Consider the following 19,696-nt stretch of genomic DNA (forward strand, 5'->3'; position numbering starts at 1 on the left):
ATATATGGGAGGTGGTTTTCCGGTGCCTAAAGCATGGTAACACAAAGGGCTTGCTAACGTTGAATTAACATGACTATTTGCCCTGATTTCTGTGTCCTTTTTATTTCTCTTTCTTAATGACTTTTGAGTTACTATTTTACCCAAATGTAGAAAAGACTGACTTTTGCCTTTCTGTCCAGTCTGCATATAATAGGCGCTCAGTTACTCAGTTAATATTTGCTGAATGGATTAATCGAAAGCATTTGATGCAACATGTAGAATTCGATGTGGTTTATTTAATTCCATTGATTTCAAAATAATGATGATTTCCATCTGCAGTATTAAGTCATGACCTTATCAGTCATTTTTCCACGAAGCCAGGTGCAATCTCACTCAGTGAAATAATCTTGAGATGCCAACAACCGTTCCCACCTCTATCCCAAACAAGTGGAAAGGAACGTGGTGCTTCCAAGGTAAATAATGGAGTCCCACTACTGCAAAGGGCAGAATCATAACCTCATTAAAAAGAAATAAATTTCCCTTGTTGTGATTTTGTATTGTATAGTCTTTAAGAAAATATGAACGTTTGGGCTTGGATAAGTTTCATAGTCTGGCAAAGGGACCTATAGACCATAACTGAAAAGAACACTTGGATAGAAGGATCTAGTCTTACTCTTGCCCACACAACTGAGCCTATCCTCTTCCCCAGTGCCTATGAAGTACTATCACCCACCGGGCTGGAGCCCAAGGCATGTCTCAGAACCTGGAGACTGAGACCAGCGTAATCTATGAGAGTGGAAGATGAGATCTCTATTGTGGAAGGAATGGGCTTTCCCAAAGCAGGAGATGGTCTTGTTAGATGATGAGGGTGCCGAAGGGAAGATCAGGTCCGCCTTCAGGGGAGAGTCCTGGGCATGGAGAAGCTCAAGATTTTAGAGGGCTTGACACATACAATTTCAGAGTCATTGCTAGGAAAATAATGCATAAATGAAGACACAATAATCACATATTCAAAGGTGATCATTTATTTAGAACTTGGAGAGAAATTACTACAAATGACAAATTTTAAAATCATCACCACACACATGCAGTCAATACCATCGTATTTCGATTGACACCCCTCTTGAATAGTGTTTCCCGTAGTTTTTGGCTACATACCTGGGATGATTTTGAAATATTTCCTATAGAGAGAAGAGGAAAGGAAAGGAAAGGAAGCTAAAGGAAGCCTTTCTTTTAGCATGTTAGAGCAAAATTTATTTTTTACTATGAGAGTTTAGGAAACTTCTTTTAGCCTCAAAATTACTTTTGGTCATGTCATATGCTGATTTTGAAGTTGTTGTCAATTCCTGAAAACCAGGATCTACTCTATTTCCTTTTCCTATGAGGTATTAGGTTTGGAAGAATTTTCCAGACTAATATCTGACTTTGTGTTTCATTGTTTTATGTCTCTCTCCTCCTACCCACATTCTTGTGTTTCTGGGCCCCCTATGAGACCTTCTCATGATGTTGGGCCATGCTCCTTTGGGTGGCGATGCTGAATGAGTTAGTACATGGGGCACAGTGACTATTTCTAGAAGCCATTCCAATACAGAAGAGCTACTGGTAACTATACAGCAGTGTGTAGTGAGAGCAACAAGATAAATATTTTACATTGAGACAGAAACGTCTATGGGCACTCTAATGGCCGTGAATCTGAGGAAATGTGTGACAGAGCGTAACATGGAATGGCAAAAGCGGGTGGCTCTTAATTGCATGAATTAAAATATCTTACTTCTGCCATTTGCACAGAAATCTATGAGCACTTGAACACATAGCTAGGCCTCCTCCTAGGGCCTTACAGGGGCTCACACAGGTGAGGGGCCTAGAAACTAAAACTTCATTAGCTTCTTGCAAATACACCCCGGCCGGGACACCTATCTTTGACCACTTCTTTCCTTGTGTGAGACAAAGTTCTAAATTAGCTGGAACTTTATTTTGTTTCCCTTCTGAAAATGTCTTCTATTGTTCAGCAAAGAATTTTACATGGACTCATGTATGAGTCTTGTGGAGATAGAAGGGTAAAGCAGGAAAGGAATGGGGGATTTTTCTTCCCAAAGAGCTTTCAGCCCCCAGGGGTGAAGAAGCTTCAGCCCGTCAAGGTAACTACTCCACCAAATTGCCAGTAGGGGATGACTTCAGTGGATTCCTGCATCCAAAGAGGGTATAGGTGGGTCATACGTCTTTACAAAGCAGGATTCCCAGGATACGATGGATTTGAAAGGTAATGAGTATATCTTCTCCATAATACCCCCCACACACTTGCCCTGCACCTACCATTTGGCCCTCATGGGATAGTCAAACAAGGAACTCAGATCCTGAAGCCATTTGGCAAGGATTAAAAAAACAAGAGGAAGAAAACAGAGCTATGGCTACTGTCTGTAAAAATCCTATACTTTTTTTGTTTGGGTCGTTTTTATGGTTAAAACATAAATGGAAGACTATCCCCTCAAAATGGGTTCTGTTCCATGAAGCTTTGGCCACCTCAATCATGAGTACAATTCTTCTACTGTTAATCAGCATGGAGGGTTGAGGATATCCACTACTGACTGGACCCCAGTCTGCCCAGAAGATGGAGGTTGGTTGCTGTCCCTGTGACACCAATTGGGGTCAAGTGGACATGGGAACTGAGGAGTTAAGATAACCCAGACACAAGGGTCTAACAGAACAATGTGTCCCTGTTCTTCATCTTGGGCTGAGGAATTTACCAATGCTGCATTGGACGAACACCAGGTCCGTTCCCCGGTTACAAAGGCCCATTCTCACTAGGGAAAAAGGCAGCTTGCATGTGCCTTCCTGGAATTCTATAAAAGCAAATGCTATGCTTTTTTGCTTGTGTGTGTGTGTGTGTGTGTGTGTCTGTGTATGTGTGTGTGCGCGCCTGTGTGCGTGCACATGCGCATATATGGCAAACATTTGAAAAATGCTTTATGGCCTCATGTTGGGGTCACAATTACTTAGATGTGCTGCCTGATTCCAAAGTTCATAGTTATTCTACTCCACAGCTGGCTGTCTCATTAAAGAGATTCTCTAGACTGGCAAAAAATAATAGCTTTCTAGAACCACTGAGCTATGCAGACTATGTGATGAGTTGAAATAAAATATACCATCATAAGAATACTTAATAGTAATCGAATGCCTATTGGCACAAATGAATGATAGAATACTAGAGCTAGGAGAAACCTTACACTGAATCATGGATTTAACTAATATTCATTGAGTACCTACCTATTGTGTTTAGTGCATTATTCCATGCGCAAGAGATACAAAAATGAATGAGCTACACAGATTATTTGCCCTCATGGAGTTTACATTCTAGGAGAGGAAACAGACAATTAACAAGTAAGATAAATTATGATAATTGTTAAGTGTTATTATGGAAATAAACTAGGTGTATGACAGAGAATCGCTGTGCAGAGTGGGAGATCTTTAGGTAAGTGGTCAGGGAAAGCGTCCATGCTGAATATCCCACATGTGCCCATACAGATTCTACTGTCTACCCTTCTTCACAAGCTCTAAGACCCTGGAGGTTGATCTCTACTCAATTCTTATGATACAGCAAATTCAATTGATATCTGAAGTGTCTGGGGGCAGACAGGGATGCATTGGGAAGGCCCTGGGAAACCCCAACAGGAGAATCACCATGCACACCCATCGGATTTGGGAGTGAGGCCACACACATGGTACCATTTCTGTGGGGAACCAGCAAGTCAACTGGGAGCAGCATGTGAGATACTCATATCCCACATAAATGCCCCCAAGGGGTATCCATACTGGAGGAAGCTATCAACAATTAGATAGACAAGATTATCTGTCTTGTAAATGTCAGCCAGTCTCTTTTCCAGTCTATGCTAGTGTTTGCTTAGAAGGCCTGAACAGGGTGGCCCTGAGGGCAGAGATAGAGACAACATATGGGTCAATAGTATGGACTTCCCCTTGACTCAGCCTCATTCAGCTAGTGCACCTGCTGAGAGCCCAACGGCTCAATAGAAGAAGACAATATTGAAGCCTTGACATGGTGCCATTCTTTTGGGGCACCTGCCAGAAAAGGGCCTTTATATGGTGGAGAGAGTAACACTTTTTCCCCATAGTAGTACATATTCCAGATAAGGATTTGACTTCCTTTCTTGCAGCAATTCTGCCAGCACTGCCATTCAGGGATTTACAGAGTTTCTTTTCTCTCTTCTTGGTATCCCTCGTATTGCCTACGCCAGCAAAGGAAGTAAGGCAATGAGAACTTATAGTCAAGACACTGTGTTTGATCCTGTACATGGATCAGTTCACATCACTGTCCCATGATCTAGGCACTATTATTATCCACTGAAATGAAGACTTGGGGAGTTTAAGAAACTTGTTCCAACTGGTCAGCTAGCTTGTACTTTGGAGAAATACTGTACTTCTTTGGGGAAATAACTGATTCCAGAGTTGGGGAAAGGAAAATACAAGGTAAGCCAGATACATCTTAGTGTGTCAGAAAATAACGAAGTGCCCCTCCCCCAACAAAAAAAAATAGAAAGAAGAAAAAGAAAGTAAGGAGGGAAGGAGGGAAGGAGAGGGGGAGGGAGACAGGTAGACTTGTCAAAAAAATACTGGGCAACCTAAAAAGCTCTCAGCGGCCAAAGCCAGAACAATTTGAGCAACAAAATCGATATCATGTTGGGTCGTAACCCAAAGAGTATAACAAAAATCCATGAATCCATACTGATGTAGTTGACCAGCGTGGCTTGAATTCTGTGGGTCCACTTAAATGAAAAAATTTTTAAATAAACACAGTACAGTACTGTAAATGTATTTTCTCCTCCTTACTCTTAAAAATATGCTCTTTTCTCTAGCTTATCTTATTGTAAGAATACAGTATATAACACAATATACAAAGATATATACAAAATATATCTTAATTGGCTATTTATGTCATCGTTAAGGCTCCTGGTCAACAGTAGGCTATTAATTAAGTTTTGGGGGGAGTCAAAAGTTATACATGGATTTTCAACTGTGCAAAGAGTCAGCCCCCCAACCCCTGTGTTGTTCGAGGTTCAACTGTATAAATAATTGATTGAACAAATAACTATAAGGAGGAGAAGGAATAAATCTTTCTTACAGAATAATTACAAATAATGTATGTAGATTCTCCCTTTCCCAAGAGATAAGACTTAATCCCTCTCCCCTTGAATTCAGGCTGTACTTAAAAAGTAGCTTATAGAAAGAGGGACATACTGACCTGAGAGTGGAGAAACCAAGGGATCAAGGTTAACATCACATCACCAGTAATAAGTCACATTGGTGTCTTGTGTTGCCTGACACAGTGCAATAAGAAGAGCACCACACTGTCATGTTTTTCTGCAAAATTCTTAACCTATATAATCGTGAGAAAACACCAAACAAACCCAACCTGAAGGACATTCTGCAAAATATCTGACCGGCATTCTTCAAAACTGTCAAGTTCGTGGAGACATAAGGAAAAACGGAGAAACTATGGAGAAATATGGCTAAGTGCACTGCGATGTCCTGAATCGGAGATCAGAACAAAAATAGGGCACTAAGTGGGAAAATTGACAAACTAAAGTCTGGGGTTTAAAGTGTTATACCAATGTGAATTTCTTAGTTTTGACAGCTATAGCATGGTTATGCATGATACTAACATTAGGAAAAGCTGAGCAAAAAGTATGTGGGAAGTCTCTGTACCAACTCTGCAGCTTTCCTATAAGTCTAAAATTATTACAAAGTTAAAAGCTTTTGAAAACATTCAGAAAACACACACACACACACACACACACACACACACACACAACAGACCACTGTACTAGATCGCCTCTGAGTCATAGTATTTGACAGAAAGAATTTCCCTGGGTACTCTCCACTTGGGAACATTTAGTCACAGGCCAGAGAAAATTTGCCTCTCTATCCAGTGAATAGACAAAATAAAGGATAAAAAGAGAAACATAAAAAGTTGATTAACTCTCCAGTTTATAGAGACTCCTCTGACAGGCCTGCACTATTAAGAACTGTGAACAACTCAATAAATTTAATGCCACTACCATCAGCTACCAGTTCCGTTGAGTTTTTCTCTAAGTAGCCATGAAAACCACAGGTCTTACATCTTTTGCTAAAATCTCCAACTTGACTAGAAAAATATAGTGTACCACCCCTGATGAACAGTCACTGGAAGAAATCATTTGAGACAATCAGAAGCTCCATTATGCATTTGCCTGAAAACTTCGCCTCCTTGGTGAATATCTTTGATGCATTTCTCAAGTCTCACTCCACCGCAACTCGCTGTTCTGGTGAATCAGTAGAGACAGAAGATGGATACAGCAAACAAAGGAGGTGAAATGTAATTACTGAGAAGTACAATGGAGGGCGCCGGCTTCTCCAGAGCAGCGGGGCTTCCTTTGGTCACGAGTTGCTGTGGGACCCATGCCTCTTCAATGCAGTTGGCATTTAATAGCGCATATTTACCGAACACCTACCTCTGAAATTCTAAGAAATAACCGCCACCACATGCCAGCACCATAACGATCGTTCTTTTATGACCAACCCTGCATAATGGGCATTATGATCTCGATGGCTAGAAGTGAAGAGATTAAGACTCAGAGTCGTTAAGCCACATGGTTAACTGGGCACCAAATCTACATTTCCCTGGCTTCAGACCTCAAGCATTTCCCCAGACATAGTGCTGCTTATTCACAGGGAGTAGATCACCGCTAACGTGTGCAAAATAACACATACTCTACACCCTGCACAACAAATGAGAGCTCTGAAGTCACTATTTAAACAATTTAATTATTTTTAATGTTTATTTTTGAGGGAGAGAGAGAGAGAGAGGAAGCACTAGCAGGGGAGGGGCAGAGAGAGAGAGATTGACAGAGAATCCCAAGCAGGCTCCACGTTGTCAACACAGAGCATAACACAGGGGCTCGAACCCACAAACCGTAAGATCATACCTGAACCGAAGTCAAGAGTCAGGTGCTTAACCGACTGAGCCACCCAGGCACCCCCAAATAAATTATTTTCTAAAATGGGAGATCGGTTAAATAACATTCGGTTATTACTTGACTCCAATTTTCTCCATTTTTTTTTCTTGGAAAGGTAATGCTCTATGTTCCATGAAGCATTGGAAGGAAGTACGAGTTCTCAACGGCAGAGACACCCGTTCCAGATCGAATCCAGGGAACTATCTTTTTAACATTTCTCTCCACTGGAGTCACAAGAAACTGCTTTCTTCTTTTCAAAAGCAGCAATAACAAAAAGTACGTGTGTTATAGGAGAAAAGTCTTGAGTAGAAGCACCGACAGCAGTTTCGGTACAAACCCATAGCTGCTTCTCCCAAAAGAAACATTCAACACTAAAAAGGTGTAGAGAGAAACTTGGTAAACAGAAGTTCACACAGCAAAAACATCGGAGTCACAACCTTGGGAACACGCTCCAGAAATGAAAACAAGATTCAAACAGGCAGTGGGGGCACCGGCTGACCAAACTTCAGCTCTGTTTTTTTTATACAAATATTTTGGATTTGCAGTTGTTATACAATATAAAAAGGCATATAGTATAAAAAGACATCGAGGTATATGCTTTTTATATTTTGGATTTGTATATTTTTATCGAGGTACCTAAATATGTCATAATAGAGAGATATGAAATATAAAAGTATATTTATATATAATGTGTATAATAAATTCAAAGTATGAAATAAGGCACATTGTGTTAAATAATATTTTTTATTTTAAAATGAATTGAGGGGCACCTGGGTGGCTCTCACCCGTTGGCTAAGGGTCTGACTTCAACTCAGGTCATGATCTCACAGCTTGTGAGTTCAAGCCCTGTGTTGGGCTTCTGTGCTGACAGCTCAGAGCCTGGAGCTTGCTTCAGATTCTGTGTCTCCCTTTCTCTCTGCCCCTCGCCTGCTCGCACTCTGTCTCTCTCTCAAAAATAAATAAATATTTAAAAAATTAAAAATAAATAAATAAACATGAAAAAAAACTTCTAAAAAAATGAATTGATAGTCCCACTCTTCTTTTCTGACTCAGAAGTCAGGGGTAGTTGATTGGATGTGGAGGCATCCCCTGACTGGTTGAGGACACCACGGCAGAACAGTGGTGTATAATTGGGGGGAAGTTCTGAGTCCTTTAAGAATGTGATAGAAACTATGAAGTGTCTTCTGTGAAAATTAATACATACCCCTTCATGTTGGTTTTCTTTCTGAGACGTCCGTGGACACCTGGTGACCATCCTGGTGGAGAGCCCTGGAGCCTCCCAAACCTTCTTCCATATTTGTTTAATAGACTTAGAGAAAGAGATTGATAAGCCATCAGGATTTCTAAAACACAGTCTATGCATCTTTTGTGAAAGGAGCTATGAGTTTATCTACTTGCACATATGGGACTGATTTCTGTGCCTTCCGATTTCTAGGTAATGTTCCAAACACACATAATTGAAATCAGGAAGACAATGAAAGACCGGAGCAGGAGACTAAGCACTCTGAAGCTTTGGTGCATTAGCAAGAGGTCCCCGAAGCTTTGAATCTGATGAGTATCAGCCAGACCTTGAAGGCCAAAGAGTCTGGTTCACAGAAACATGGCTGGGGGAGCCAGAATGTTGTCCTGGCCCTCTCCAGTTCCTCTCCAGGGCAGAGAAACAGGTGGGATATGGTGTTGGAGCTGAGATAATGAAATCAATGTGCTGAGCACATGGGCTGACCCCAAATAATGGAATGGAGCTACATCATGTACGCATTTCACTTGCATTAATTCAACTGCACCCAACAAGGAAATTAGAAGGCAAAAGTCTACGTAAGGGCAACATAAAGAGTGAATGATTTAAATAATGCAGGCTATGAGGCCATTCCACTCAATGAATACAGGCCAAAAGGCAATGGATGCAAGGCTTTTGTCAATACCAAGAAGGGGAAGAACATGTCAAGCATTTTAAGGCTTTCTTGGCCACTGGCAAGGAAGCCAGGCCATTTTTCAGCCAGACAAAAGAGCGAGTGTTGACGAAAAGCAAAGAGAAATTAAGACCAAGGCCACAAAGGAATGTTAGCCAGTTTCAGAATGAGACAAGCCTGTGAAATCATCTGCAAAAGACAGAAAAACCTAAATATCTTTGGTAGTGGAGGAGGGTAGAGGATGAGTACTCTCTATCATAGAAATGGCCATACAATATTCATTGTTGGCAGAAAAAGAAAAAGGAAAACAAAAGTACATGTTAACAAAGAAATATGGCCAGAAGTCCCAAGTCACTAGCTGCTGTATTCTTGCATCAGTCCGGTATATCATTGGATTACACATTTGTTGGAGGCTCCTAGGTTTTCTCACTGAGAGATATTGAAAGCACTCCCTCAATAAAGTGGGGATTATGTCACACCTGACCTTGAGCAAAAGAAAACCAAATAAGGAAGTCACCATCATGTAAAATACTAGACTGAGCTCCACAAGTATCCACATGTGTGTGAGAAGCACTTGGTCCAGATTAAATCCTGTCCATCACCATCGCTGACTCAGCCCCAGTGATGAAAGACTGGGGTCACAGCCCGTGAGGGGAAAATGTAGGCCTGAGTCAACATTTCATCCTTAACTCTCCCCAGAAATTACTGACCAGAGTTCTCCAGGGTCTCTGCCCTTGTCATCAATAATTAAACCTCAAAGAAAGTCCAGCCCATGAGAGTCACAGTACATGAAGTGGCCATTTCATTGACTTCAAGGGCAAGTGGAAATTACTGTACCAAAGATCAAATGCAATTCAGGGGCAGAAAATGGTGACGAGGGATAAAGAATCCCTCCTTATCATTGTGACCTACCTTAGAGTTGGCAGAAATGAATCATATTTGCAAGTACATTTATCTGTAAAATTCTGTTATCACACCTGCAAAATTGCTACAAAAATTTATCACTCTAATTCCTATAGTACTTTGCAGTTTACGATGTGCCTTAATACATATTGTCTCATGCCATGGTTGGGGTTAGGAGCCTGAGGCTCAGGGTGTTTGGTGACTCATCGAGGTGCAGACCTGGAATGGGGTCGCCTGTTTGGTCACAATGGTGAGGAACCAAATTTAGTCACTAATAACATCCTGTACTGAGCTACAAAAGACAAGGAACAGTTTGGTTCTCCATTCTCTTGGGGCAGCAACTTGCAAGGTTCTAAAAAACCAATGAGGCTATTAGGGCATTGGTTCCTCCCATTCTATCACTAACCCAGGAGGAGTGGATGCCCAATTTTACAGGTGTCCCTGGAAATCATGCTGGCTTTCCCTTCTTTCCTACACACTCCCAATTCAGTGCTGTTGTTTGGTTACTTTGGATTCCCCTTCCCCATTTATTCATGATAAAGCCCTTCCAATTCTCAACACTCTAAACTATGTGTGAATGCAGATGCAGGAGGCATTTGCAATGTACAGAACGCTCTGCATGACTCCATCTACCTCTGGACGATGCGGCAAATGTATGTTGGTTTTCTGGCACCTTTGTAACAGGAATTTTCTCATAGAAAACTGAAAAGGGCAGACGATGGCTTATTTTGTATGTAATTTAGGCAGCCTTTTATTTATTCTTGTGTGGTTGTTATAATGTGTCTGGAACTCAATATTATGTTCAAACCTCCAGATCCCTCATACAGTTGAAAATAAAATGGAAGGGACAACTTCAATTTTAAAGAGGAAAACTCCAGGAAAGTCTCAAGAAGTCCCATGCACAAGTGCTTCTCAGAATGGGCCCTCCTTCCAAATAAAACCCAAATCCAGTCCATACTCTGATAGCCAGAGAGAGGACAAATTTCTACCTCTGGATCATGCTACCAGGGTAAAATTTTCAAAGTATTCATTTTTCACATGATGGGACAATAGACACACATTCAAATGAAGTTTTCAAACCATTTGTAATGCCATGGGAAGCAAATGAAGATATTAGACTATCTATGTTCTATAATCTCTTTGATATAAAAACCATATGATATACAATATATTTTAAGTGGCCAGAAAGAAGCACATGAAATGTTTATTACTAATGATCTCTGAGCTATACAGTGATGATTGACCCTTGTGCGTTTTCCTTCTCCTAAATTCCTACAGTGGTCATATATTGCTTTTCTCTTTTAAAAAAAAGTATTTTTTCTTTAAGAAGCCTTTCCCATTTGAGAGCAATAACGTGTCCGTTTGGACTCCAGAGATGAACTACTTCAGCTCCCCCTCCATTCGGGACTTAACTCTAAATGCTCTACCAGCCCTCTTCCTTTCCCGGTCTGAGTGCTCTTCCTAGGCAAGCTTGTCTACTCCCATTGCTTCTGTTATAATCTGTACACAGACCACTGCCAAATGTATATCCACATTCCAGAACTTTCTTCTGAACTCTAAATCTATGCATACAGGTGTTCATTTAGCATGTCTACCATGATCGGTCACTGGCAACTTGAAGTCAGCGTTTGCAAATCAGAACTCAGGGCCCCTGCTCTATGCCCAGCCCCCTTCCAGTTTCCCGTGTCAGTGAATGTCATCGCCACATCCACCATTACAGAAGCCAGGCACCTGGCTTGCCCTCTTCCTCTCTATCATACCGCATCCACCCAATATGTTAATCAGGCCTACGGCTTCTTCTTACAAAATGTCTCTCAAATACACCTGCTTTGCTTCATCTTTATGGCCACTCCACTGGGTGAAGCTGTCATCTTTCCATCGGAGCACTGCCACACGTTCCAGAGGTTCTTCTGCATCTACTCTTGCCTTCCTCCAGTCAAATTTATCATTTTGAAAACATAAATTTGGCCATGTATTACTCCAAACTTTAAATCCTTCAATCCTTCCCTCTTTCTTTTAAAATGAAATATAAAATGTTTGTCAAAATCTACAGGACTCCAAACAATATGGCCACCTCCTTTTTCATCTTCCTCTTCCAGTTCTATCCTTTCCCTGGATTTCTGCAGTCTGGTATCACGGAGGGGAAAAAACCCAGAGAATTTGAAAATGAGGCTTCCTTCACCTTTTATAAAAACTGCATTGCAGGAAGGAAGAAGGAGACATCTTACCTGCCAAGGGTCAGGGACATCCTCAGCCCAGTTTCTTAACACATAAAAGTGACAAGCTTTCTTTCTGTTCTGGACACAACAGAGAGTCCCTCTAAGACTTGCCCTATATTCAGTTAAGGAGAGGACCTTGTGATGCTCAGGTGAGGAAGAAGAAACATAGTAATGCTTACCAGGGAGGCAAAGGTGAACCCTGACATAAGCCATCAAGTAGCAAAAGGCTATTTGTATAGGGGGTCTGAGAACATATATTTAAAGAAAGTATTTGTCCAGTAAAGCCTTTAAGATCAATACGGGATTACAGTATTTGCCCAAGAGAGTAAGGCATTGAAGCTCTATACAGGACTCAAGATGTTTGCCCAAGGCAGTAAAACATTAAGGATCTCTTTGGCTGATATTTGTAGAGAATGAACCAAGAACATCTGTTCATCATAAGTGCCTCAAGGAAGAAAGAAAGTGTCTTCCTCCTCAGTTCTGTTTCACATGCTGTCTGTTCTATTTGAAACACTCTTCTTCTCCTTCCCTCTTCCCCTCTTACAGGATAATTCCTATTCTTCCTGGGGATCTCAGTGCAACATCTGTGACATCGTCCCTGCTTAACTGATCATCAGCTAATAACTGATTAACTACTTCCCTAATCAACTCTTCTAGAACTCCCGACATGTTGTCCAAAGAACTAATTGACTAATTCATGTTAGAGTCTAAGCTCCAGAATATGACTATCAGACTCACCATCACCACCCCTACTCTCAGCACAGGATCTTGCACATTTTAGAAATATTTGCTGAAAGAATAAATTAATTCTTTGTGTCATTTAATATTTGTTTATTTATCCTACCAAACAGTAACTCCCTTGACACAAGGATGTTGTCAGATTTCTCTTTGTATCTCCTCATATGTGATTTAATATAGCACTTGGCCCATGATAAATCTTCAATGTTTTTATACATATCTAAATAAATAAATAAAAAGGGAGACAAATATATAGTCATTTTTTTATCATGACCTTATGAGATATAACATAAATTTTTGGTTGCAGGATCCTTTCATTATTAAAACTTATTTAGGACCTCAAAAAGCTATCGTTCATCTGATATGCACACACACATATTCACATATATATTATATATATATATATATATATATATACACCCACACATACATACATACATACATATGTGTATTTATAAACTAAGGATTGAAGCTGAAAAACTTTTTAAAATGTCAACTTAATGATTTATTAAAATAACAAACTGAGGCACCTGGGTGGCTCAATTGGTTAAGCATCTGACTTCTACTCAGGTCATAATCTCGTGGTTTGTGAGTTTGAGCCCCCCGTGGGCTCTGTCCTGACAGCTCAGAGCCTGGACCCTGCTGCAGATTCTATGTCTCTCTCTCTCTCACTGCCCCTCCCCAACTTGCACTCTGTCTCTCTCAAAAATAAACATTAAAAAAGTTTTTTAATAAAATAACAAACTCATTACATGTTAATAAAAATACCACATTTTTATGAAAAATGTTATATTTCCAAAGCCCAAACAAGTATTTAGTTAGAAGAATGACATTATTTTGCAATTAAAAAAATCTCTTTAGGGGTGCCTGGGTGGCTCAGTCAGGTAATCATTCAACTGTTGATGTCAGTTCAGGTCGTGATCTCATGGTACTGAGATCAAGCCCTGCATAGCACTCTGCACTGAGCGTGGAACCTGCTTGGGATTCTCTTTCTCCCTCTTTCTCTGCCCCTCCCCCGCTTGTGCTTTCTCTCTCTCAAAATAAACTTAAAAAAATCTCTTTAAGGTCTAGCTTAAAGAGGACAATTAGCAGAATTCTGATACCTGCAACCTGCCACAATATGTTGGTTTGTTTGAAGTCTGTGAAGAAGATCTGGCACCACCCAGCTGTGTAGTTGGGAGAGATTTTAATAGCCTTTTCCAATGATTATGGCTATTCTTCTTTACTACTACACCAACACTCAACAAGTGGCAATCTCTTAAATATTAGCTGTCATGTAGAATCTGAAACATTACGGATTAACTTTTTTTCACATACTGTTACATTAAAATCTATCAGTTTATTTTGTCCTTTGTCCTTTGTCCTTTGTCCTTCAACTCATGCATGTCTTTGTAACATGGTGCCATGATCATTTGGAAAATATCAGTTCACTGAGTTATGCTGATCCTCTGTTCTAGTTCATTATACAACATGCAAAAATTATGTATATTAATATCACTGTCAATTTCATCAAAAAAGTCATTACCAGAAAGCTGTCAAGCTCACAATGGCAAATACAAAATCTGAAGGTCTAATTTTCACCAGAAACCTTGAATTTCATTATTGGTAAAATTCAGTTGTTCTATTTAATGTAATGGGTTCACTTCATATATTTTTAGAAAACCATTTTCCAAATACCCAAGTCTGAACAACCAGAGCTTATCTGTCATTGTTTCAAGTAAAATTGGTTATTCCAGCTTTTAACTTAGGTAATCATACAAGCGCTTTCCCTCTAGATAAAGCATCACGCTTCATATGCAGCAGAAGTGAATATCCCATCCTGGAGTTCACCCTTCAGCCCCTGTTGCTTCTGATGCAAAGTTATGCTTTCTAATACCTCTGTCTTCCAGACAAGGTCATCAAACTCTGCATATACAAATTATACCTCTAAACCTAGCTGGTAATGTTATTATCATTATCCCTCACTATAGGCATGCCTTGTTCACATGGCAGACTAGGCAAGAGAAGACAGATGCCAGTTAGAAAAGAACAAAATAAAACCAACTTAAATTTCAGGTTCTCTTGCTGTTGGGTGGGGTGACTCCTTAAATATTAATCAAGAGCACATGGAGGTAGGAAAAAGAAAGCTAAACAACCTTCGGGGTATGTCTGGGGATTGGAAAGGATGATGTTGGTACAGAAGAGGAAGTAATCAGAGAGCAAGAGACCAGAAAGGAGGCTTGAAGATGGCACTGAGACTGGGGATAATTTTCTTTCCCATTAAATAATCATAAGGGTTTCCAAAAACACTTACCTCATCGATGTAGTGATTTAGCCAAGAAGTGCAAAAACACTCTCATTAGGGAACAAATAAATGGTTCAGGAAATTAATAATAGAGCAACCACCAGGAGCCACAGAGCCCCCTCCCTCCCTGGAAAAGCATAGTTTCACCCCTCACTCCCCCTCGATTGGATGCCCTTTTCACTGTCCCCCTCGATTGGATGCCCTTTTCACTGTTTCAATGCTTGAAAACATTCTTAAGCATTTTGAGATTAGGATTTGGAGAGATTTTTAGCCTTGAAATGTATTTGGTGTTTGATGTGTATTTTCTCTGCTAAGTAAAGCTCTCTCAAGAGTATCTTTATATGGGATAAACCAAGAGAAGGGGGAATGTCTTAGTTTTAGAAACTTCATGAAAGATGCTCTTGAAATGAAGATTCTTCCAAGAACAGAATTTCTATGATTTTTTTTTTCTCAAGCAAAAGTCGAATTCCAATGAAGCTCTATCACCTTGAACAAGTTACTTGACCTCCCTAAGCCTCTGTTTCTTCCTTTTTAAAGCAAAGATAATAGTAGTCTTTATTTACAAAGAAAGCTGTGAGGGTTAAGTAAGAGACTGCACATGCAGTATTTAGCACTGTTTGGTGCATCCTAATACGTCATAAATAGTGGCAGGAGCGATGGTGCCAGCGGACATGGCAGAAATGGTGGTGGCGGCGATAGTGATTCCGGTGGTAACTGAGATCATAGTGGTAGCAGCAGGGGTGAGAGTGGTGGTGGAGGTGGTGGCAGCAGTGGCAGCAGTAGTGATGGCGATCATTGTGGTGATGATCGAGATGGTGATGGTGATGCTGGAGGCAGCGGTGGTGAGGGTGATGGGAGAGCTGATGGAGGGGTGATAGACGTGGTGGCGGAGGAGGTGGAGCTGATGGAAGCGGATGTGGAGGTGATGGTGGGGAAAGGTGGAGGTGACGGTGATGGTGGTGGAAGTGATGGTGGAGGTGGAGGTGATGGTGGTGGTGGAGGTGTGGTAAAGGTGATGGAGACGGTGGTGGGGAAAGATGGAGATGGGGTCGGAGTGAAGGTGATAGGGGTGTAGACGATGGTAGTGGAAGTGGGGTGATGGTGGAGGTAGAGGAGATGGAGGTGGTGGTAGTGGAGGTGGAGGGGGTGGTGGAGGCGATGGAAGTGATGGTGGAGAAAGATGGTTATGGCGCAGGTGGAGGTGATGGTGGAGGTGGTGGTGGAGGAAATGGAGATGATGGTAAATGTGATGGAGGAGGCAGTGGTGTGGCTGCATGTGTTTATTATTAAAGCAGGGGGGTTACCTCTGAGGGAGAACAACCCTAACTACCTTGGTCGTCAGAGTTGATCGGGTCTCCACAAAGGCATTCTCTTAACACGTGACAAGTGTGGAAGACCATCTTTCATGTCGGGCTTTACTAGTTTTCTGGCTCTGCAGCTGACATTATATGTCTTCCACTCATGATACTCCCTGTGGCTGCAAAAATGGGGAAGAGGAGCTAAAATAACAGAAAATGAACCCCGTTTATTGAATGAGCTTAACTTGATAGAGGGTGAAAAGGTCAATGTAAGTCTTTCTCCTTCTGCTCCTTCAAACCCAGCTTTTTCTTCCACTCGTTCCTGGATGAAATCTCAGTAAGATTTTTGGTTTTTAAATTTTTTTTTATAATAAACAAACAATCCCTTGGTTTCGGTATCAGAATGCGGGGTCCAATGGCCTCATTGCCTAATTTCGCTGGAGTAAAGTACAATACCGAAGACACTGTAAATTCCTTACCCAGCGCCATCTTGTTTCAGCCTGGACAGCCGCTCTCTGCCTTTCCAGGCAGGGCCAGAAGGGCGAGCAGTTTAGGGGAAGAGGGAAACGTCCTCCCCACTGACAAGTTGTCATGTGGGCTGGTCCTTCCGGATGGAAGGTGTAAGGCACACATTTGCTGGGCTTTGCCCTCGTAGGCACTGTTGCAGGGTCCTTGCAGATTCACCACACGTCACACATGTGCACACCACACACACACACCAACACATACACACCGCTCACACATACCATAAATACTACACATATACCACACACACACACACACCAACACATACACACCGCTCACACATACCATAAATACTACACATATACCACACACACACACACACACACACACACACACATGCACACACACACCATACCACTGAGAACAGCTTTCTCAGTTTCTCAGTACAGGCCAGACCTCTCTCCTCAAGCTCTGGACATCTGCTGGCTCACCCTTCCCATGGGATCACACTGTTCCCCCAGAATGTCTTCTTTGGTCCCTTCACCAAGTCCCCATCTGGTCCCTAGAGCACACTCACCGACTTTGCTCTTTATAATCAGACAAATCCAGCATCAGTCATGGCTACTCCTCTTTGGAATCTCTGGACGATGCTAACACAACTTTCTGTGGGCCCCAGATGCCAGGGGGCTCACGCTGGGCTCTCTGATGGCAGCGGGGGTGGGGGGGGTGGATCACAGCCTTCCCACTTGGCTAGGGTAACTAGAAGCCCTCTCTACCCCCCGCCCCCCTGCCCAGGGGACAGAGGGTGGAGCGCAGCACCCTGACAACTCTGTCAAAGGCACTCTCCTGCACCAGCCCCTCCCTCCGCCCTTGAGCCTGGAGGTGGGTGAAGGGCTGTGGCTTGCACAACTGGTTTTCCAACCTCTCAGCAAGCGCTGCTAAGAGGGTGGGGGTACTTGGTACCTACTGTGCTGCTCTAAGGCTTTGAGGCCCTGCTGAAAGCCTCAGACAGACTGAGTGGTGTTTTAACCTTCTCCCACAATAGGGCCGAAATGCTGGCGAATAAGAACCAAACAACAACAAAACTATGAACCTATCGGTCTAGGAAAACAAAGAGAAAACCATAATAATGAGAAAACACGCTGCATTTGCTGGGCAAAGCTTTTACAGGTATTGTCATATAATTTTCAAAGACTAAGTGATGGATATGGGGATCACAGTCATAACCTAACCTTGGATAACATAACATGGCAGAGTTTACAAACAGCTTTCTCACACATCTCATTCGGTTCTCTTAAGAAGCCTGCGAGGTTGGTGCTGTCTGTCACATTCGATAGAAGAGTCGGGGTCAGGAGTGGCAAAGGGAGCTCATCTCACGAGCTAACCCACGTTAAATGAGACCTGCCGCCTAGGGAGGTGCCTTCAAAGTTCAGTTTAAATGCAGAAGTAGAAAACAAGCATTCAGGTGCTCATATGGCAACTCAATGTTGCCACAGCATATCAGTGTGTGATCAGTGGACTTGTTTCCCTGAGCAGGAAGTGGGCGGGGGGGGGGGAGGGGTTGTTATCAAACCCACATGCTGAGTCTCATGCCCATGAGCTGGGTACCAGTCATGAGCGGTAGGACCGCATTCCAGTCTGCTATCTGTTGGGAATTAAAGAGAAAAATCTGGCTCTTTACAGCAGAGAATTTGAAATGCCGTGCCCCACGCAGAATAGTGTATTCATGATGAGGTTTTGGGGTGACGATGGGGTTCAGAGCTGACGGACAAGAAAGAATTCTTGAAGACATCTTTGGTGCAAAAAGGTGATTTCATTAAAGCACAGGGACAGGACCCATGGGCAGAAAGAGCTGCACTGGGGTTGTGAAGAATGGCTTGTTACATACTATGTTGCTGGGGAGGTAAAGGCAAAAGGGAAGTTTCCAAAGAGATTTTCATCTGCTAAAGAAGGCTCCCAGGGTACTGGAGGCCTAGGTATTGTCGAGCTAAGGTTGTTTTTCCCTCTAGCAAAGCATTGACGGAAAGACAATAGGGAGTTCCTAGAGAAATGTTATACTCTGCCAGCCTCAACTATTTGTCAAAGGGCTGCAGGTTATAAAGAAACTTAATTTTACCTGCCATTTTCTTCTTACTTTTGTTCCCCCACATCACTATGGAGGGGAAGATGATGCTGAGGATCCAGGAAACTAAGTCTATAGGTTTCTGGAGATTAAACTATTGATAAGATTGCCTTTTTCTCGTAATTTACTAATATATTTGTAAACTGATGGAGACTCCTGTCCTTTATGACTGTGGTCTCTATCGGTTAACCATTTGTTTTCTCTCCTTTCTTTTGTTTCTGGGCAGCAGGGAGTGCCTGAGGAATATCACACAGATCCCACCAGGGGTGGGGGTTGGGGGGGTGTATACTAGCTTGTACTTTGCCTTCAGACTGCCTTATGCTCCCTCATCTTTCAGAAGCATCCAAAGCCCAGGCAATAGTGCTGTGGTTGAGCAATGATGTCTACTGTTAGCATGCAGCATACCACACTATGCCCTCTCTGCTAGGTCTTGGGGTCCTGGAATAGTAGAACACCCTTAGATCTTGAAAAGAGACATATTTGTGAAAAAGGAAGCTAAGTGTGACACTGACAGACCTGATTACAGAAGCACCTTCTGCCTTCAAAATGTCAAAATTTCAAAGACATTTCACACATACTATCTCATTGGTACTCGGGATGATTCTGATAAGGCAAAGAAAAGAGTATTAATCCCTGTGTTGCAGAGAGGAAAACTATGAGCCTGAACTGTTAAGTTTCTGCCCATAATCAAGATCTGTATGGGGCGCCTGGGTGGCTCAGTTGGTTAAGCATCCAACTTTGGCTCAGGTCATGATCTCGCGGTTTGTGAGT

Source organism: Felis catus, chromosome B3, assembly GCF_018350175.1.
Source record: "Felis catus isolate Fca126 chromosome B3, F.catus_Fca126_mat1.0, whole genome shotgun sequence".
NCBI classification, from domain to species: Eukaryota; Metazoa; Chordata; class Mammalia; order Carnivora; family Felidae; genus Felis; species Felis catus.